This window comes from Pristiophorus japonicus, chromosome 13, assembly GCF_044704955.1.
Source record: "Pristiophorus japonicus isolate sPriJap1 chromosome 13, sPriJap1.hap1, whole genome shotgun sequence".
Taxonomy (NCBI): Eukaryota; Metazoa; Chordata; class Chondrichthyes; family Pristiophoridae; genus Pristiophorus; species Pristiophorus japonicus.
The window spans coordinates 31,813,099-31,832,809 of NC_091989.1; the positions used below are offsets into that span (position 1 = coordinate 31,813,099).

A 19,711-nucleotide genomic window follows, 5' to 3' on the forward strand; every position below is an offset into this window, starting at 1 on the left:
GGTTCGAAGTGTTATAATTGGAGACTGCAAAGGAAAAAGTTGAAGAAAAGAAACAGTGTAAACTCGAGGAGAAAAAGGACTGCCTCAAGTCAAGGCTGATGAGAAGGATGTCGGCACAAATTTGATGCAGGTGAAAGGAGAAGGCGCATTGATGTGCAGTTGAGTTGACGGAGGAAAGACCATCAGCAGCAAGGCTGGTAAGTGAGGGTAGTGTTGCTCTGCCCATACCACATTTTAAAGAGGGAGATGATGTAGGTGGATTTGTATGGGCGTTTGACTTATTGGCAAACCATCATAACTGGAATACAAAAGTTTGTGCTATCAATCACCACTAAAGGGCTCACCACATTTTCATAAGTGGATCCAGTAGACAGTGCAGACTATGAAATGGTAAAGCATGCTATTCTTACTGCTTATGGTTTAATGCCTGAGGCATGCAGGTGAAGAATTAAATAACTACAGAAACTCCATATGGGACGTGTAGCAAATTAGCCATAGAGCTGGAAACTATACCGAAATTGTGGTTGGATGAGGAACAGTTAACTGAATGAGGGACCACATCAATCAATGTTAAAGGATCGGTTTTAGGAAGTAGTTAGAGATGATTTGAGAGTATTGCTTGATTGGGAGAGCAAGACATTCAACTGGGAGGGAAGTTGAATACCTCAGCCGTCCAGCCAGTGAGCTACTTACTGAACCAGCTGTGAGCCTGCATTGGTATAGCCAAGCTCACAAGAACAAGGACAGAGAGGTTGGGTGTTTCAAAGCTGACAAGTGGGTCACAAAGCCAATAACTGCTGGTCTTTGAGAGGGTCTGTGGTGCTGCTGGAGACCAGGTGCTGCTGGAGACCAAGTGCAGCTGTTAGATAAGAGACTTCTGGTTGCACAGTAATGCAAACTTAGAATTATAGAATGTTACAGCACAGAAACAAGCCATTCAACCCAAGTCTGCGCTGGTGTCGTCCTCCACATGAGCCACCTAGTCTAATCTCACTCTCCTGCCTGCTCCCCAAAAACTTCAATATTCCTCTTTTGCAAGCATCTAATTCATTTTCAAAAGTATTGATGGACTCTACTTCAACAACAGTTTGTGGCAGGGAATTTCACATTCTAACTACCCTCTTAATTCTTTTGGAAATATGTCACATTTCCTGCACATAATCACAGTTAATAGGCAGGCAAAGGTGTATGAGATACATGGGGCTTCTTTACTTTGGTGCAGTTGCATCTGGTCTTGTGCAATGAGTATAGAAAAGCAGAATTGCTCATAATCAGGGTTTTTTAGGGACCACAGATGTAGTTGTGGCTAGGGTTAGGTTGGAATATATTCTTTGTACAGTAAAAGAAGTAGGAATTCCAGCTATCATGTTTCCCCTTTGCCGCCACTATCCGTTTCACTTTTAATTATCCTTATGCATTCATATTATCTCCAACTCACACAGTCACCTTTGGTGTGCCCCAAAGCTAAATCTGTGGTCCACTCCTGTTTATCACCTATGTGCTGCCCCACAGCAACTACATCCGCAAGCACAGTCATGTATGCCAATGACACCTAACCTTTACCTCCCTGCCACCACCATTGACTAGCAGTGTTTCTGTACTATTCAATTGTCCGTCCAGCACTCCTATATAAGAGCAAATTTCCTACAGCTTAATGTCAACAACATCAAAACCGTATTCAGCTATTGCCCACACCTTGAACACTTTTGGTTTTGACTGTCAATCTCCCTGGCTGCTCACTCAGGCTAAACCCAGTAGTGCACAGTCTCAGCAATTTGTTTAATTCTAAACGCTAGTTTAAGCCCCACATCTAATATAGCCTATTGCGAAGATTGCTTTCTTCCACCTACTGAACATTGCCTGATTATGCCCTTCCCTAAACCAACAGCTCCTGAAGCCTCACCATCCTTTTTCACATCAAACATTAATTTCTCAAATTCAAGGTGTCAGCCTGGGCTCAATGTTAGCGCTATGGCCTTTAAATCAAACACCACTCCAGAGACTTGATCACATAATCTAGTTTTGAGGGACCTGCTGTACATAGTCCATGTCTCTGAGCCATATAGGAGGGTGGGTATCACCACTGCTCTGTAGACCATGAGCTTGATGCCGGGTTTGAGGTCCTGGTTTTCAAACAATCTCTTCCTCAGACGACCGAAGGCTGCACTGACACACTGAAGGCAGTGTTGGACCTCACAATACTTCAATGCAATACTAAGGGAGTGCTGCACTGTCTGAGGTACTATCTTTCAGGTGAGACGTTAAACCGAGGCTCATGGACGTAAAAAATCCTACGGCAATATTCGAAGAAGAGCAGGAAAGTTCACCCTGGCCAATATTTATCCCTCAACCAACACTTAAAATGCATGATCTGGTCATTTATTTGTTTGCTGTTTGTGAGACCTTTCTATGTTCAAATTGAATGCTGTGCTTCCTGCATTACAACAGTGACTACATTTCAAAGTATGTCATTGGCTGCAAAGTGCTTTGGGATGTCATGAGGTTGTGAAAGGAGCTATATAATTGCAAGTCCTTATTTTTTTCTTTTTTCTCTCGCCAGCCTCCCCATCCCTGCCTTTACAAAGTTCAGCTAATCCTGAACTCTGCAGCCAGTCCTCTACTTCACAAAATCTTGCAAGCTTATGTTCTCCCCCCTCCATCCTTTATCAAACTCCACTGGTTCTCTGCCCGAGCAAATTGATTTAATGATCCTAATTCTTGTTTAAAGTCTCCCGTGGCCTGACTCCAGTCTATCTGGGAAAAATTGAGGGCAATTATGTCTTCCGTTGAGGCACTAACACGGCGCAAATGACTTTTTGTTTGGGTGCGGTGTCACTACCGACTCCCGTGAAGTTCCGTGGGAGTTTAGCGGCGGCCATAACCAGTAGCAATGTCCACGGCTGCTTCATGGGACGCAAGTGGGCTGTAGGCCGCTCGCAGGGCGAAAATTAAAGGGGAGGTGCGGCAGGAAAAAAATGGCCGACTTACCGGTCGCGGCCACCTTGTTGGGACCCCGCAATCTTATAGCCTGGCACTCCACTTGTACCACAGCACCCCACTCCCTGGTGGTCCAGCGATGGCTCTGTTTCCCGCTCAGAGTCGGCAGCCTAGCCATCCCCTTTAGTGAAGGGCAGGGCCCTGTCTATGCCTCAGCGCTACACATCCCACCGCGTAGTGTTGCAGACTTCGCATGGCTTTGTGCCCCGCACCTGCCCGCAAGAGGAAGTGGAGCGCGATATTTTGCAGTCCACTTCCTCTTGGGGGAGGGGGGGAAGGTCGGAGGGGGGTGAGGGGGAAGGTCGCGGGGGGGGACTTGGCGCAGGAACACTCGCCTCGTGGCTGTTACCGCACCCAAAGTCTCTAGTTGTTACAGAGAGAGTACAGCTCACTGTATTGGTCATTGTGCCGCTCACCTTGATTTGTGGTTAATCCTGTGACTTTACAAAGATGACGTGCGAGGATTCTTCAGTGCAATCAAGACGGCCTATGGCCCAAGCACTTAAAGCCCTACCCCACTACAGCCAAGAACAGAGAGGCAGTCAGTGCCCGCTGGAAGGAGCACTTCGAGGGTCTCCTCAACCGAGACTTTGTCTTCGACGTGAGTGTCCTCGGCTCCATCCCACAAGCATGCCACCCGCCACCATCTCGGCACAACCCCAGCCCAGCACGAAGTTGAAAAGGCCATCCGACAACTGAAGAACAAGAAGTCATCAGGAGCAGATGGAATCCCCACCGAAGCACTAAAATATGGCAGAGAAGCACTACTGGCACAGATCCATGACCTCATCTCTCTTATCTGAAAGGACGGGATCATGCCAGGAGATCTCAGAGATGCTGTAATCATGACCATCTTCAAGAAAGGGGACAAGTCTGTTATAAATGTATACTTATATTTACTCTGTACAGCCACCAGAGGGCTCATCCCCTGGAGTGGGAGCACAGATATTTAAGAAGGCTTCACAGGTTGGAGAGGCACTCTGGAGACCTGCAATAAAAGACTACGGTCACACTTTACTTTGAGCTCACAGTGTCCAGTCTGACTCTTTTTCCATACACAACTGGTGACGAGATACAGATAGCGAACCCAAAGATGCAGAGAACATTGGGTATCCTGGAGAAATTCTCAGAGGGAGATGATTGGGAAACTTTTGTGGAGTGACTCGACCGATACGTCATGGTCAACGAGCTAGATGGGGAAGAGAGCGCTGCCAAAGGAAGGCTGATCCTCCTCACCATCTGTGGGGCACCAACGTATGCCTCATGAAGAATCTGCTCACACCAGTGAAACCCATGGAGAAATCGTACGACGATTTGCGCACACTGGTCCCAGAGCATTTGAACCCGAAGGAAAGCGTTCTGATGCTGAGGTACCGGTTCTACACCTACAAAAGGTCTGAACGCCAGGAAGTGGCAAGTTACGTCGCCGAGCTAAGACGTCTTGCAGGATATTGCGAATTTGAAGTACATTTGGAGCATATGCTCAGAGACTTTTTCGTACTTGACTGGCCACAAAACCATACTTCTCAAACTTTTGACTGTAGAGACCCCAACCTTGAGTTAAGGCCATAGCGATAGCCCAGGCATTCATTGCCACCAGTGACAATACGAAGCAAATCTCTCAGCACACAAGTGCTGCTACAAGTACTGTGAACAAAGTGATGTTGTTTTTAAATCATAACGTACAGGGCAGGTCACACATACCTGCAGCTACACGTCCGCAGATGTCTCGGAGCCCACCATCAAGGGTGATGAATGCAAGGCCATTAACACCTTGTTGGCACTGCGGGGGTGATCATCGTTTCCATTCATGCTGATTCAAAGAATACGTTTGCAAAGACTGTGGAACAATGGGACACCTCCAACGAGTGTGCAGGCGAACTGCAAAGTTTGTTAAACCTGCAAACCACCATGTTGCAGAGGAGGACAGATCCACGGAGGATCACGATGAAATGAACCAGAGCCTCAGATCGAGGAGACAGAGGTACTTGGGGTGCACACATTCACCAAAAATTGTCCACCGCTAATGCTGAATGTTGAACTAAATGGACTCCCGGTGTCAATGGAGCTGGACACGGGCGCGAGCCAGTCCATCATGGGCAAAAAGAATGTCAAAAGGTTGTGGTGCAACAAGGCCTCACGGCACTGTCAGAATCTGTGGCGATTACAAAGTAACTATCAATCGTTTCTCCCTGCAAGACCAATACCCACTACCAAAAGCCGACGATCTCTTTGCAACGCTAGCAGGAGGAAAGGCATTCACGAAGCTGGATCTGACTTCAGCCTACATGACGCAGGAACTGGAGGAATCATCGAAGGCCCTCACCTGCTTCAACATGCTGAAAGGTCTTTTTGTTTATAACAGATGCCTGTTTGGAATCCGATCGGCGGCGGCGATATTCCAGAGAAACATGGAAAGCTTACTGAAGTCGGTCCCGCACATCGTGGTCTTCCAGGACGACAACTTGGTCACAGGTCGGAACACAATCGAGCATCTGCACAACCTTGAGGAGGTTCTTAGTCGACTCAACTGCGCGGGGCTCAGGTTAAACGCTCGAAGTACGTTTTCCTGGTGCCTGAAATGGAGTTTCTGGGAAGGAGGATTGCGGCGGACGGCATCAGGCCCACCAACGCGAAGATGAAGGCAATCGAGAACGCACCAAGGTCACAGAACGTGACAGAGCTGTGGTCGCTTCTGGGACTCCTGAACTACTTTGGTAACTTCTTACTGGGTCTCAGCACACTGTTAGAACCACTGCATGTCTTACTACGAAAAAGGGACGAATGGGTTTGGTGCAAAAGCCACGAAAATGCCTTGTAAAAGTGAGAAAATTGTTATGCTCAAACAAATTGCTTGTGTTGTATGATCCATGTAAGTGTTTGGTACTAGCATGTGATGCGTCGTCATATGGCGTCAGTTGTGTATTGCAACAAGGGAAACTGCAACCGGTTGCTTATGCATCCAGGAGTCTGACTAAAGCTGAGAGAGCCTACAGCATGATTGAGAAAGAAGCATTAGCATGTGTCTATGAGGTAAAGAAAATGCATCAATACCTGTTTGGGCTTAAATTCGAATTGGAAACTGACCATAAGCCACTTATATCCCTGTTCTCTGAGAGTAAAGGGATAAATACCAACGCATCGACCCGCATCCAGAGATGGGCGCTCACGTTGTCTGCATACAACTACACTATCCGCCACAGGCCAGGCACAGCCGCCCTCCTATATGGCTCAGAGACATGGACTATGTCCAGCAGGCACCTCAAAAACGCTGTCGACCACCTGGAAAGTCATCGCAAGAATCCTCCTGAATCGCCACCTTCCTGTGGCTGAAGAACTCCTCCCAGAGTCGCAATGCAGATTCCGCCCACTAAGGGGCACAGTGGACATGATCTTCACCACGCGACAGATACAAGAGAAATTCAGGGAACAGCACCAACATGGCCTTTGACTTCACAAAAGCCTTCGACACTGTCAATCATGAGGGATTATGAAGCGTCCTCCTCCGATTCGGCTGCCCTCAAAAGTTGGTCACCATTCTCCGCCTGCTCCATGATGACATGCAAGCCATGATCCTGACCAACGGATCCACCACAGATCCATTCCATGTTCGGACAGAGGTCAAGCAAAGACTGTGTCATCACCACCAATGCTCTCCTTGATCTTCCTTGCTGCAATGCTCTATCTCACCCTCGGCAAGCTCCCCGCTGGAGTGGAGCTAAATTACTGAACAAACGGTAAACTGTCCGTTCTCCGCTGCCTCCAGGCCAGATCCAAGGTCGCCCCATCCTCCATCATCAAATTACAGTTCGCAGACAACGCCTGCATCTGCGCACACTCGGAGGCCGAACTCCAAGCCGTCGTCAACACCTTCACCGAGACGTACGAGAGCATGGGCCTTACACTAAACATCCGTAAGACAAAGGTCCCCGACCAACTTGCCCCCACCACACAGCTCTGCCCCCCGGTTATCAAAATCCACGACGAGGCCTTGGACAACATGGACTATTTTCCATACCTCGGGAGCCTACTATCAACAAGGGCAGACATCGACAACGAGATCCAACACTGTCTTCAGTGTGCCAGTGCAACCTTCGGTCATCTGAGGAAGAGAGTATTTGAAAACCAGGACCTCAAACCCGGCACCAAAGCTCATGGTTTACAGAGCCGCCCTCCTATATGGCTCAGAGACATGGACTATGTCCAGCAGGCACCTCAAAAACACTGGAGAAGTACCACCAATGCTGTCTCCGCAAGATCCTACAAATCCATTGGCAGGATAGGCGCACTAACGTCAGTATCCTCGCTCAGGCCAATATCGCCAGCGTCGAAGCATTGACCACGCTCGATCAGCTCTGCTGGATGGGCCACATTGCCCACATGCCTGACACGATACTCCCAAAACAAGCGCTCTACTCGGAGCTCCAACAAGACAAGCGAGCCCCAGGTGGGCAGAGGAAACACTTCAAGGACACCCTCAAAGCCTCTTTGAAAAAATGTAACAGCCCCTACCATGATTAAATTAGTCAGGGTAGCTTTGAGGAGGAGTTCATAGAGTGCGTAAGGGACGGGTTCCTTGAGCAGTATGTAACAGAATCAACCAGGGGGCAGGCTATCCTAGATCTGGTCCTGTGTAATGAGACAGGATTAATAAACAATCTCCCAGTAAAGGATCCCCTCGGAATGAGTGATCATAGCATGGTTGAATTTCAAATTCAGATGGAGGGTAAGAAAGTTGGATCTGTAACCAGCGTACTAAGCTTAAATAAAGGAGACTATGAAAGTATGAGGGCAGAGTTGGGTAAAGTGGACTGGGAAATAGATTAAAGTGTAGGACGGTTGATGAACAGTGGTGTACATTTAAGGAGATATTTTACAACTTTCAAGAAAAATATATTCCAGCGAGAAGGAAAGGGTGTAAGAGAAAAGATAGCCATCCGTGGCTAACTAAAGAAATAAAGGACGGTATCAAATTAAAAACAAGGGCTTACAAAGTGGCCAAAACTAGTGGGAGGTCAGAAGACTGGGAAGCTTTTAAAAATCAGCAAAGAACGACTAAAAAAATAATTAAGAAAGGGAAGATAGACTATGAAAGTAAACTAGCACAAAATATAAAAACAGATAGCAAGAGTTTTTATACGTATATAAAAAGGAAAAGAGTGGCTAAAGTAAATGTTGGTCCCTTAAAGGACGAGACTGGGGAACTAGTAATGGGGAACATGGAGATGGGAGAAACTCTGAACAAATATTTTGTTTCAGTTTTTACGGTAGAGGACACTAACAATATTCCAACAGTGGATAGTCAAGGGGCTATGGGGGGTGGGGGAGGAACTTAACACAATCACAATCATTAAGGAAGTGGTACTCAGTAAGATAATGGGACTAAAGGCAGATAAATCCCCTGGACCTGATGGCTTGCATCCTAGGGTCTTAAGAGAAGTAGCGGCAGGGATTATGGATGCATTAGTTGTAATTTACCAAAATTCCCTGGATTCTGGGGGAGGTCCCAGCAGATTGGAAAACTGCAAATGTAACGCCCCTATTTAAAAAAGGAGGCAGACAAAAAGCAGGAAACTATAGACCAGTTAGCTTAACATCTGTGGTTAGGAAAATGTTGGAGTCCATTATTAAAGAAGCAGTAGCAGGACATTTGAATAAGCAAAATTCAGTCAGGCGGAGTCAGCATGGATTTATGAAGAGGAAGTCATGTTTGACAAATTTGCTAGAGTTCTTTGAGGATGTAACGAACAGGATGGATAAAGGGGAACCAGAGGATGTGGTGTATTTGGACTTCCAGAAGGCATTTGACAAGGTGCCACATAAAAGGTTACTGCACAAGAAAAAGTTCACGGGGTTGGGGGTAATATATTAGCACGGATAGAGGATTGGCTAACTAATAGAGAGTCGGGATAAATGGTTCATTCTATGGTTGGCAACCAGTAACTAGTGGGGTGCCGCAGGCATCAGTGTTGGGACCCCAACTATTTACAATCTATATTAACGACTTGGAAGAAGGGACTGAGTGTAACGTAGCCAAATTTGCTGACGATACAAAGATGAGAGGAAAAGCAATGTGTGAGGAGGACACAAAAACTCTGCAAAAGGACATAGGCTAAGTGAATGGCAAAAATTTGGCAGATGGAGTATAATGTTGGAAAGTGTGAGGTCATGCACGTTGGCAGAAAAAAATCAAAGAGCAAGTTATTATTTAAATGGAGAAAGATTGCAAAGTGTCGCAGTACAGAACGACCTGGGGGTACTTGTGCATGAAACACAAAAGGATAGTACAGCAAGTGATCAGGAAGGCCAATGGTATCTTGGCCTTTATTGCAAAGGGGATGAAGTATAAAAGCAGAGAAGACTTGCTACAGTTGTACAGGATATTGGTGAGGCCACACCTGGAATACTGCGTACAGTTTTGGTTTCCATATTTACAAAAGGATATACTTGCTTTGGAGGCAGTTCAGAGAAGGTTCACTAGGTTGATTCCGGGGATGAGGGGGTTGACTTATGAGGAAAGGTTGAGTAGGTTGGGCCTCTACTCATTGGAAATCAGAAGAATGAAAGGTGGCCTTATCGAAACGTGTAAGATTATGAGGGGGCTTGACAAGGTGGTTGCAGAGAGGATGTTTCCACTGATGGGGGAGACTAGAACTAGAGGGCATGATCTTAGAATAAGGGGCCACCCATTTAAAACAGAGATGAGGAGGAATTTCTTCTCGGAGAATTGTAAATCTGTGGAATTCGCCGCCTCGGAGAGCTGTGGAAGCTGGGACATTGAATAAATTTAAGACAGAAATAGACAGTTTCTTCAGTGATAAGGGGTTATGGGGAGCGGGCGGGGAAGTGGAGCTGAGTCCATGATCAGATCAGCCATGATCTTATTGAATGGCGGAGCAGGCTTGAAGGGCCGTATGGCCTACTCCTGTTCCTATTTCTTATGTTGTTATGACACCTGGGAATCTCTGGCCCCGCCCAAATTGGAGGAACAGCATCCAGGAAGGCACGGAACACCTCAAGTCTTTTCGCCGAGAGCAAGCCGAAGCCAAGCGTCGATAGCGGAAGGAGCGCGTGACAGTCCAGACACCCCACCCACCTATTCCTTCACCACCTTCTGCCCCACCTGTGACAGAGACTGTAGGTCCCGCATTGGACTCTTCAGTCCATTTCTAGTGTGGAAGCAAGTTATCCTCGACTCCGAGGGACTGCCTATGATGATAAAAAGGATGCCTTTGAGTTGGAATTAATTAAAAATTCTTTATTAAATATCCATGTGCGCTGTTGATGGATGTCTCAATATTAACAGGCTGCAAAATCAGGGCCCTTTTTAAAACTTACTTCCACAAATCAACCTTGTGTTACATCATATCTGAAGAATTTGGAGTGTGAGAAAAGGGGGAAAATGCAGATAAAAATAGCAGTTTTCAACACTTGATGATCCAACAGTCCTCTGCTCTGTGATATTTCCCTTCTGACAGCTTAACCATAGCAAATGTCATCATGGATTTACTTGATTTTTAACAGGTTGTAGTTCATTTTTTAAGGTCTGCTTACCTTATTGCTTCCAAATAACTGTGTTTTATAATATTGGCATAAAAATGGTTTGCCCAGCACCTCTCCTCTATGTATATCCCCTGACTGACCGGACAGGAAGCTCAAGGCCGCAGCCAAAGCCATTCTGCAAGCAGTTACCCAGGGCTGCACAGGCAGCCGAGGTACTCTGGCTCAGCAAGCTATACCAGCAGTCATCCTTACTATTCTAAAATTTACAAAATGTTACATTTCTAGGTTAACATGCCTGAACATCCACATTGCCTCCTGGTATTGATGAAATGAATGGTCTGAAGTTAGTAGTTCATTGTGTTCATTTCAAGGGAACTTTGCAAGGATGCAGAAGTTAATAAAAGTTTTCTTGTGCTCTGAAACTGCACAGGTTTGGATTGATCCACAAATTCACAACAGACATAGATATTGTGATTGTGTCCCTTTTGGTCCCTCAAAAATTTTGAAATTCAAATCCACTGTAGAAAAGTGACAGTAGATTTGATTTTCAAAACTTTTGGTGGAAAAGGGGACACAAGGACAGCCAAAGTGTGTTCAATCTCTCTTTTGTGACCTATTTCTGCCCAGTTACAAGGCCCCTATATAAACTGACTTCAGGGTAATTCATTAGCGCACTATCCATCTTGATTACAAAGGCCAGCATAACCATATCTAAATTAAAATAACCTTGACTGATTTTAATTTGTTCTTTAACTCATTCATTTTATTATTTAAGCATTCCAATAAGCTAAACTCCCTCAAGAATAATTAACCTTTATGATTTCAACAAATTACATTTATTAAAGACATACAGAAGTTTGAGTTTCATCAAATTGATGAGATCTACAGTACTTATTGCAGGATCCTGATATGATTACTGTGTTGAAACAATTTTTCTGTGGAGAGTGTTATTAGCTTTTGGCAGAAACTGCCAGGGGCAATTTCACTTAATAAAAAAATCAGCAATATTTAATATTGTTCAGCTGATTGAGTGCTGCTGTTATTCTAGAACATATCCTGAATCTATTAACCTGGAGCTTTTTGCATTTGTTAGACAAGTATACAAGATATGCATTATGCATCTACTCAGAATCCAATAATAATGAACAATCGTGAAATGTTGATTATATCTATAATATTCCAGTGGGGAGGCAATAAATTGCATTTTGTCTGTTCTTTTTGAATAATGTTTTATTTTTAGTTTCATGAGTATTAGTGTGAGCCCAAAGTAACTAATTTGCATTGTTAACTATGGAATTGCAATGTTTAATGAAAAAAGCATGGCAATTAAAGATGCTCATTTGTTATATAAGCATTGAATATGAACTTTCTCTGTTGCCAACAGTACATTTCTGTGACTGTCCTCTTCGACCTCTTTGCACCATTCTCCTCCATTGTTCAAATTAATGGGACTGCCCTTGCTTGGTTCCAGTCTTACAACAATGCCTTCTCTTCCAACCTCCACACAGTCACATCTGGAGACCCCCAAGGATCTATCCTTTGCCCTCCGCTTCCTCATCTACAAAAAAGTCCTTGCTGTCATCGTCCGCTATTTAAGAAAGGAGGAAGAGAAAAAACGGGGACTATAGGCCAGTTAGCCTGACATCAGTACTAGGCAAAGTGCTAGAATCTATTATTAGTGACATGATAACAGGGCACTTAGAAAATCGTAGTATAAGTAGGCAGAGTCAACATGGTTTTATGAAAGGGAAATCGTGTTTGACAATTTTTTGAAAATGTAACTAGTAGGATGGATAAGGGGGAACCAGTGGATGTAGTGTATTTGGCTTTTCAAAAAGCATTCGATAAGGTGCTACACACAAGGTTATTACACAGAATTAGGACTCATGGGATTGGGGGTAATTTATTGGTATGGATTGAGGAAATGACGAGCATGGTGGATAGAGGTGTACCGATGGATGTGGTGTATTTAGATTTCCAAAAGGCATTCGATAAGGTGCCACACAAAAGGTTACTGCAGAAGATAAAGGTACGCGGAGTCAGAGGAAATGTATTAGCATGGATCGAGAATTGGCTGGCTAACAGAAAGCAGAGAGTCAGGATAAATGGGTCCTTTTCGGGTTGGAAATCGATGGTTAGTGGTGTGCCACAGGGATCGGTGCTGAGACCACAACTGTTTACAATATACATAGATGACCTGGAAGAGGGGACTGAGTGTAGTGTAACAAAATTTGCAGATGACTCAAAGATTAGTGGGAAAGCAGGTTGTGTAGAGGACACAGAGAGGCTGCAAAGATATTTAGATAGGTTAAGCGAATGGGCTAAGGTTTGGCAGATGGAATACAATGTCGGAAAATGTGAGGTCATCCACCTTGGGGGAAAAAAAACAGTAAAAGGGAATATTATTTTAATGGGGAGAAATTACAACATGCTGCGGTGCAGAGGGATCTGGGGGTCCTTGTGCATGAAACTCTTTTGGAAAAGCTGACTGCACCTGGTATTCCCAGGCTGTCTCCCATCCAAGTACTAACCAGGCCTGACTCTGCTTAGCTTCCAAGGTCAGATGAGATTGGGCGTTTTCAGACTAGTGTGGCCGTAGGCTCCTTGTGCATGAATCCCAAAAAGTTAGTTTGCAGATGCAGCAGGTAATCAGGAAGGCGAATGGAATGTTGGCCTTCATTGCGAGAGGGATGGAGTACAAAAGCAGGGCGGTCCTGCTGCAACTGTATAGGGTATTGGTGAGGCCGCAACTGGAGTACTGCGTGCAGATTTGGTCACCTTACTTAAAGAAGGATATACTAGCTTTGGAGGGGGTACAGAGACGATTCACTAGGCTGATTCCGGAGATGAGGGGGTTACCTTATGATGATAGATTGAGTCGACTTGGGTCTTTACTCGTTGGAGTTCAGAAGGATGAGGGGTGATCTTATAGAAACATTTAAAATAATGAAAGGGATAGACAAGATCGAGGCAGAGAGGTTGTTTCCACTGGTCGGGGAGACTAGAACTAGGGGGCACAGCCTTAAAATACGGGGGAGCCAATTTAAAACCGATTTGAGAAGGAATTTCTTCTCCCAGAGGATTGTGAATCTGTGGAATTCTCTGCCCAAGGAAGCAGTTGAGGCTAGCTCATTGAATGTATTCAAATCACAGATAGATAGATTTTTAACCAATAAGGGAATTAAGGGTTATGGGGAGCGGGCGGGTAAGTGGAGCTGAGTCCACGGCCAGATCAGCCATGATCTTGTTGAATGGCGGAGCAGGCTCGAGGGGCTAGATGGCCTACTCCTGTTCCTAATTCTTATGTTCTTATGTTATGTCCTTATGTAACTGATCGACTAGATAAGGGAGAACCAGTGGATGTCGTTTATTTGGATTTTCAGAAGGCCTTTGATAAAGTCCCACATAAGAGGTTAGTGTGCAGAATGAAAGCACATAGGATTGGGGGTAATATACTGGCATGGATTGAAAATTGGTCAACAGACAGGAAACAGAGTAGGAATAAACGGGCCTTTTTCATGGTGGTAGGCAGTGACTAGTGGGGTACCACAGGGATCAGTGCTTGGGACCCAGCTATTCACAACATATATAAATGATGTGGATGAGGGAACCAAATGTAATATTTCCAAGTTTGCTGATGAGACAAAACTAGGGGGATTGAGAGTTGTGAGGAGGATGCAAAGACACTGCACGGCAATTTAGATAGGTTGAGTGAGTGGGCAAACACATAGCAGATGCAGTATAACGTGGATAAATGTGAAGTTATCCACTTTGGTAGAAAAAACATAAATACAAAGTATTATTTAAATGGTGATAGCTTGGGAAATGTCGACATACAAAGGGACCTGGGTGTCCTTGTACACCAGTCATTGAAAGCAAACATGCAGGTGCAGCAAACAGTTAGGAAAGCAAATGGTATGTTGGTCTTCATTGCAAGAGTATTTGAGTACAGGAGCAAGAATGTCCTACTACAGTTATACACCTGGAGTATTGTGTGCAGTTTTGGTCTCCTTCCTAAGAAAGGATATACTTGCCATAGAGGGAGTGCAGCGAAGGTTCACCAGACTGATTCCTGGGATGGCAGGACTATCGCATGAGGAGAGATTGGTGCAAGCTCAAAGGGCCAAATGGCTTACTACTATTTTCTATGTTTCTATATCTTCTTGCAGTCTGCAGCTTTTTTCATTGTCATCCTACCTTCGAGGGAGTGCAACTAAGGTTCACTAGACTGGTTCCTGGGATGAGGGGATTGCCCTATGATTTAGACTAGGCCTATATTCCCTGGAGTTTAGAAGAATGAGAGGTAATTTCATTGAAACGTACAAAATTCTTAAAGGGCTTGACAAGGTTAATACTGAGAAGATGTTTCCCCTGGCTGGCGAATCTAGGACCAGGGGTCACAGTCTCAAAATAAAGGGTCAGCCATTTAGGATTGAGATGAGCTTACATTTCTTCACTCAAAGGGTGGTGAATTTTTGGAATTCTCTATCCCAGAGGGCTGTGGCTGCTCAGTCATTGAGTATATTCAAGACAAAGGTCGATACATTTTTGGGGAATTAAGGGATATGGGGATAGGGCGGGAAGGTGGAGTTGAGGTAAAAGATCAGCCATGATCTTGCTGAATGGCAGAGCAGGCTCGAAGTGTCAAATGGCCTACTCCCGCTCCTATTTCTTATGTTCTTATCCAAACTCCTGAGGTGCGCTGATGTCACCCAGCTTTACCTCTCATTGCGTCTCTTAAACCCTCCACTGACTGAACTATCAGACTGCACGTTTGACATCCAGTTTTGAATGAGCCATAACTTCCTCCAGCTAACAGTTGGGTAGACTAAACCCATCATCTTTGGCCCTTGCTACAAACTCCATACACTTGCCAGTGTCTCCATTCCTCCCTGATCACTGTAACAAGCTAAAGCAGATTGTTCAAAGTCTCGTCGTCCTGTTCAGCCCCAAGCACAGGGACACATTTGAGAGTCGCAATAGCAGCGCCAATTTCCTGCCAATTGATGAATTTGCTGTAAAACGAAAGAAAGAACTTACATTTATATAGCACCTTTCATGTCCTCTGGACGTCCCAATGCACTTCACTGTTAATGAAGTACTTTTGAAGTGTAGTTACTGTTGTAATGTGGCAGTCACTTTGCGCACAGCAAGGTCCTGCAAACAGCAAATTGCTAAATGACCAAATAGACTATTTTAGGGATTTTGGTTGAAGGATAAAGTTGACCAGGACACTGCGAACTCATCTACTCTGCTATGAAGAGTTCCATCGGATCATTTATGTCCACGAGAGAGCAGATGGGACCTCTGTTTAATGTCTCATCTGAAAGATGGCACCTGCGATATTGTAGCACTCCCTCAGTACTGCACTGAAGTGTGAGCTGAGATTCTGCCTTCAAGAATAGGATTTTGAACCTACAACCTTCTGACTGAGTCAAGGCTGACAACTAATATAGTCTATTCTTTAAGAGACTGAAAGAAACAATTAACATTTTGGTACAAAGTTACAAGGAAGTGCTGTGCAATCCTCAGGTAAATAATCTAAATCATTATTATAGTAACAATCTTCTTATTTTGTTAGTTATTTATGGAGCCTTACGTTAATGTTAAGCTTTTTGCTTTTATTCCTGATTTTCTCCTTTATTTCCCTCCATAATCCAATAATCGTCATGCAATCTCTTTTAGCTGAAAGGCAGCTCTGACCTCTCCTCCATCCCTGTCACCCAGAATTAAACAGGAACTGAGCAGCTGAAGCTTTATTTTTTTTTAAGTGAAAAGTTAAAATAAAACTCTGCATAATAAGGTGATGTTCTTGTGCCATTTCAATCTTGGAGAAAAAAAAGGTTTGAGCTTCCAGATTTGTCTGGAGATTATTTTTCTAAGATCACAGCTGTGCAGTTTTGAATTCTACATTTTTTAAAATTATTATTATTATTGAGAAACCAAAGGGATACACCAAGGCCCATGGTGCAGCCACCACCAGTGTTGGTTAACAAGTAGAAGAGAAGGCCAGCTAGATCAACAAACAGTGGTCAAATGACACTAGGATTTTAAACATCTGCCGTTCTGTGGGAGGATGGAAAGACCAGGGGTAAAGACTTCTACAGATTTGAGGCCCAGATGAAGAATGAAGTTTCAACAGAAATACAGGGAGAAGACAGAGCAGTTTGTTTACAACTTCGGAACGACAATAGAGGGAAGTTCGGAGGTGCAATGACCAGGCTAGTGTTAACTGAGATAAAGAGAAAAAAAAGATTATAATACAACAAAGTTAAAAGCTAGAGGCAAGAGCAGAATCATTGATCAAATAACAAGTTGCTTTTTTTCTAACCTGCCAAGAAGTGTGAGTGCAGATAGAAGAGTCTTCCCAGGTATGAAAACAATACCAAATTTGGGCTTTGTAGCGAATCGTTAGAGATTTCAGATTTCTTGAGTCTATGCAACATTACACATTTTATTTGTACTTTTAACTTTTCTTAACTAATTTCAGGTAAAATATCTGTCCATATTCTCTGTCTATATTTGGTATGCAGTTTATTCTTCTGAAGCCCTGTTAAAATTGGGCCTACAAGTCTTGTGCAACTAGAGCTGATTGGCTCCACTTGTTATTTATGTATTGGGCTCAATTATTTACCACTGAATGGAGTTTTGTTCATTTTTCTCTTCAACATTGAATTAAATGCTCCGCAGTTTAGAATGTTTACGATTATAAAAAGTACTTGTTGCTGAATTGTAGCTGAAACAATCTCATTTGTTTGTTGTAATTTTTCGGAACATTTGCCAGTCTCCAGTTGCAGGTGCAAAGTGCCGCCTCTTACTATGCAGAGCTGCAGTGGAGCATAAATTATACCAAGACGTCGGTTGGGGCGTTTTGTGGAAATATGCAATACTGTTATAAAGATTTGACTGGTGGTCTTCCTCAAACAAGAGAGTTGAATCAAGCACAGGGACCATTGAATACCCTCAAGTAACTAAAAGGTCCCATTCAGAGACTGCACAATTTTGGCTTACAGCACTTAGAGATTGGATTAAAGCCAAGTCACAAATCAAGCCCTTCGTCCAGGATTCACTTCACAATTGTATGTGAACCCCTGGGATATTCTCAAGTTTTTTTGAGAATTTCATAGAGAAGTAAAAGCAAGTGGAAGAAAATTGTGGTAAGTTAGCTAGACAGTCAAGGGCTGATATTTGTCATCACTGCAGGGTGGGAGCGCAATGAAAAACGTGGCACAGTACTTGCACCTTGATAATGCTGCTGCTCCAACTGGCGCCATTTTGGCAGTAGTATTGAAATGGCCAACTCAGGTGCCGACTGGAAACAGGCGGGCATCTTATTATTCTCTGTAAATCGGAGTTTTATGATGTCAATAGAAACCCAATGCAATTTTGAAGTTCCAATGTCTGCTATGCGGGCCCCACCCAATGGTACTTGGCATTGAGCGGTTTAACCAGCAGTCCCTTTAAGGAGTCTATTCCAAAAAATGCTTACAGGTGAGAATGCTCCTACTGGCCCCATGAAGATTGAACCCTCCGCCTCGCTGCCCAACCCTCTATGGCTGATCACCTCCTCCTGCCTCTCTTTACCATGATTGGCTCGGCTCCACAGAGGAGTCGCCAGCTTTCCCACTTCCTCCAATTGGCAAGCTGCCTATTAGCACTTCTTTAGTGCTGGTATCATGCTGATTATATTGAAATGAGGTCCCATTACTAAAATCGACTGGGCCTCGTAACGCAGTTATCGGGTGGGTGGAACAGGCCCACCCCACCTGTTCTGCACGTGAAACAGAAAGAAAGAAAAGGACTTGCATTTATATAGTGCCTTTCACAACCACCGATGTCTCAAAGCGCTTTACAGTCAATGAAGTACTTTTGGAGTGTAATCACTGTTGCAATGTGGGAAACGCAGCAGCCAATGTGTGCACAGTAAGCTCCCACAAACAGCAATGTGATAATGACCAGATAATCTGTTTTTATTATGTTGATTGAGGGATAAATATTGGCCAGGACACTGGGGATAATTCCCCTGCTCGTCTTCGAAATAGTGCCACGGGATCTTTTGCGTCCACCTGAGAGAACAGACTCTCATGTCTCATCTGAAGGACAGCACCTCCGACAGTGCAGCACTCCCTCAGTACTGCACTGGAGTGTCAGCCTAGATTTTTTGCTCAGTCCCTAGAGTGGGACTTGAACCCACAACCTTCTGATTCTGAGGCAAGAGTGCTACTAACTGAGGCCACAGCTGACACTGTACAAACGTTGACATCCGAGTTCAAGTTGGATTGCTGTAGTTTTCAAAAGTCTGACCTAAGAATGGGGCAGCATAAAAGCATTTACCCAGACAAAATAAGGAAGAGAGTTATGAAGTGAGTTGTTCTGAGACACCTCCGGAATCTTAACAGCTGGTTAAAAATTAGAATTACCAAAGGACTTAGGAATAGATCACCTGGTTTCCCTCTCAGCCAGGAGACTATCTTGTTATGCAAAGGAGCCCAAAACTAATGAGAATAATAAAATTGGGGGACAAAATGCAGATTTATAGTACAAAAGCTGTAAACAGACAAACCATGAAGATTATCAGGATGACAATACTTGTTTCACGCTGTTTGAACATTAAATGGTATTGGTATGAATGAGTCATGCAACCCACAGTGTATAATGACTTGCCAAAGTTCTGTTATGAGGTGTTATTTCATTAGCATAGTTGATGGAAGAGCTGATGTCGTAATACGAGGAATAATCTCTGATTACCACTCCCACAACTTTGCATCGATGGTCTTTAACTGTACCTGTTTTAAGCAAAGTTGCATTAAAGGTTATTGAATTGATCGCGTATGGTTCATTTCGTATGTCTTCTTCCAATATCTGTTTAGTGACTCCATCAATCTACAGTAGAACCTGTTGTCTGAATCATCAGCCCAGTTATTAGTGAAATTTCATTCAGATCTTTTTTTTCTCATTCCTGGAATGTGGGCATCGCTGGCAAGGCTAGCATTTATTGTCCATCCATAATTGCCCTTGAGAAGGTAGTGCTAAGCTGCTGCTTTGAACCGCTGCAGTCTGGGTGGTGAAGATGCTCCCACAATGCTGTTAGGGAGGCAGTTCCAGGATTTTGACCCAGCAACGATGAGGGAATGGCGATATATTTCCAAGTCAGGATGGTGTGTAACTTGGCGCGGAATTTGGAGGTGACGGTGTTCCCATGCGCCTGCTG

At 44.3% G+C, this 19,711-nt stretch overlaps 1 protein-coding gene and 1 pseudogene across 1 annotated transcript in view; one reads left to right on the forward strand and one right to left on the reverse strand.

The window, feature by feature from the left end:
• The window catches only part of LOC139277976 (reelin-like), a 411,305-nt gene that overhangs the window by 18,872 nt on the left and 372,722 nt on the right, over positions 1-19,711 (forward strand). The gene's annotated exons all lie outside the window — the stretch shown is intronic.
• LOC139279079 (5S ribosomal RNA) lies at positions 12,983-13,101 on the reverse strand (annotated as a pseudogene).